This window comes from Zea mays, chromosome 2 (assembly GCF_902167145.1).
Source record: "Zea mays cultivar B73 chromosome 2, Zm-B73-REFERENCE-NAM-5.0, whole genome shotgun sequence".
NCBI classification, from domain to species: domain Eukaryota; kingdom Viridiplantae; phylum Streptophyta; class Magnoliopsida; order Poales; family Poaceae; genus Zea; species Zea mays.
Genome location: NC_050097.1, coordinates 91,694,037 through 91,696,854, shown reverse-complemented (window position 1 = coordinate 91,696,854; position 2,818 = coordinate 91,694,037). Strand labels below are relative to the sequence as shown.

Sequence of the window (2,818 nt, the reverse complement as noted above, 5' to 3'; positions counted from 1 at the left end):
CGGTACCTCACGAAAGTTAGTAGGTTCACGCCGTTAAGTTATGTAGCGCTGTCTGCCAGCTAACTTCCTATGGCTTACGGTAGCCCCCTACGTCTTACTGTACCCTATAGAAAGTTAGCTGGCTAACTTTCTAGAGGCCCAGTAAGCCTCTAGGAAGTTGATTTGACCAGCATTACAAATGTTTTTCATTTTACACCACATTCCACAACATAACAAATATATCAATAGCTATAGCACAACCTATTTTCACAAAAAACATCTCACACATTCACATAACAACAATTCAATCCATAATATCATCAATTACATCACAAAAGTCTCATCCATAGTCATAAGACGCATCTCATCCAGTCATAATAAGAGACAATATCACAACATCTCATACATAGTCATAAGAAAAGTCTCAAGTATCATAACACATAAAATGTAAGATCACGATCGCCGATCACCATCGGGGTGCAGCAACGAGTGATAGTCGATACCTCCACTAGCGAAGAAGGCTTCGACAAAGTCTAATCCGTCGTATCGTTCCTGCGTCGGCAAGGTAGCTGGAAAGGTCTGATATACATGTACAAATGATATTTGCTGAGTTACATCATAAAATAACTAACAACAAGTAAATGATGATGAATTTGTATACCTGATGTTCAGTAGGTGGAGGTGGACGTGAAGGTGGAGGTGAAGACCAAGGATAATGTACAAAAGGTGGTGGGGGGCACTGGGACGTGTATACCTTGGGCTTGTGCTAGTTGCTACAAAATTGTCGAACTCATTCACATCAGTGTTTTAAATCAATACATATCTTAAAGTGAAAGCTATTATCTTTTGAACTTGAATGTGTGTTTGTTGTTGTTGAATTTGTGTAGCATAGTATTCATGTTGCTCAGCTTGTTGCCTCAAGTAATCCTGATGTCACCTAAGTTCTGCTCGCAGTTGCCCCACTTCTGCTGGATCTTGACTGGAGCCATGGGAGCTACGAGCAGTAGACCTCGACGAGCCTCCATGCTGAACCCTGACCTGGCTCGAGTCGATGACGTTAGCAAACATTGTGTACCTACAAAACAAGTAACATCACGACAGATTCAGAATACATGCATTGCACTCAACCACTGAAACAATATAAGATATGAAGAGTCCGTACCTTCCATGAGCTTTTCTACCACTTGCATACATAGCCTGAGGATCAATAGGTGAGGTCCTCCAATCATAGTTTGGTCCATGCTGACTAGACATCGCCTCGCCATATGCAGCCTCATACAAAAGAACAATGCAATCTTACATACAAAAATCCATATAAACAGAACCTACCAGATATTTTAAAACACTCACTAGACGATCTGTTGCCTTTTGGCTGCACAACACATCTAGATTTGCAGGATCTCGTCCTCTGTGCCCCCTAAGGTATATTTAATACTGCACTACACCAGTGCTAGCTTCCAATATGTACATTTGACAAACATTATAACCAGAAATTACAGCAAGTCAACTACAATCAACGAAAATAGATTAAATTGTACTTACCATTCGTTTTGCCAAACGAAAGTTATCATCGCCTCCATACCTGTGATACGACTCGGTTCCATGATTGGAACTATGTCGCACAGACTTTGCCTTGAATTCAGTTGAAGCCCAATAACGACATAACGCACGCCAAGCAGCATCATTGGTGGCTATCCATGGAATCGAATGTTGCAGGAGCATAGTTCATTTACAAGTAATTGTAATATCTAGAAGCAATGGAAATTTTTCAACACAAGCAAAAACATCAATTACCTCAAGATATTGTTGCTCAGTCATATCGAGTCCATATTGTGTCACCTCGTTCTTACTGTCTGGACGTCGCCCTTCACTGCCCAACATAGTAGTAGTTGAACCTGGAAGAAGCAATCATAGAGGCAAACAAATTAAGAGACGCTACAGTTTCAGAGAGAAGCATGGAGAGCTGGAAACATGCATGTCTAGTAGTAGTAAAAAGAAATTCGTAATGCATATTGTGTGGCACCGGCAATCATGTGCTTTCTCAAGTCAACGCACGCATACTATCTGAAACACAAGAGTGCTCCAAAAGCCAAGATGAAAGCAGGGACATTGACGCGGGCAACGTTGATGGTTGAGAATAAACAGTTCATTTTTCATGATTACAGGTAAAGGTTCCATTTTGAAGTAAATACTGAATAAAACGAGAAGCTAAACAAGGTTTGGGAAGCAGACGTAGCTAGGTAGGAGTACCATACCATCCGGTGATCTAGGAGGCGACGGGCGCCCAGCGTCTGCCGGAGAGGCGCGCGCTCCAGTAGTAGAGCCTACCGGAGGTCGGGAAGGCGGAGCAGATCTCGGCCTTGGAGAGGCCGATGGCCATGGTGAAGGCGCCCGCGATGAACCAGTCGAGCGTCATGATGGCGGGCCCACCGAAGGCCAGGCCGGTGTTGTAGAGCGTCGTGACCCCCGTTAGCATGGAGATGACGGTGAAGGAGATGGAGAGTGGTGTGGTGGGCCGGGCGCGACCGGCAGGGTGGGGCGTGACCGGTGGGGCGGGGAGTGGCATGGCGACTAACTCAGAGGTAGAATGACGGGATGAAGAAAGATGAGGGTAGACTCCGGGATGAAGCTAACAAATATAACTTACTAGAGGAAAGTGGTAGGAAGTTAGCAGGGGCGGCTAACTTGCTTGAGGTTGTACAAGTACTTAACTTTATAGAGGCGGCCGTAGTATGTTAGCAAGGGCGGCTAACTTCCAAGAGGAGGCCGTAGGAAGTTAGCAGAGACGGCTAACTTAGGTCGTAGGAAGTTAGCGGCTCGTTTGACCGCGTTCGCTGGT

At 44.7% G+C, this 2,818-nt stretch overlaps 1 long non-coding RNA gene across 2 annotated transcripts; it reads right to left on the bottom strand.

Annotated features, from left to right (window-relative positions):
• Window positions 1-267: 267 nt before the first annotated feature.
• On the bottom strand, window positions 268-2,566 carry LOC103646681 (uncharacterized). Of its 2 annotated transcripts, none has more exons than XR_004856261.1 (6): window positions 2,235-2,566; window positions 1,774-1,874; window positions 1,142-1,670; window positions 917-1,054; window positions 641-752; window positions 268-558 (listed from the first exon to the last, which is right to left on the bottom strand). It is a non-coding gene; the product is annotated as an uncharacterized lncRNA (long non-coding RNA). The 2 variants fall into 2 exon arrangements; XR_002267587.2 differs by having other exon boundaries at window positions 641-1,054; window positions 1,142-1,251; window positions 1,330-1,670.
• Window positions 2,567-2,818: the final 252 nt, after the last annotated feature.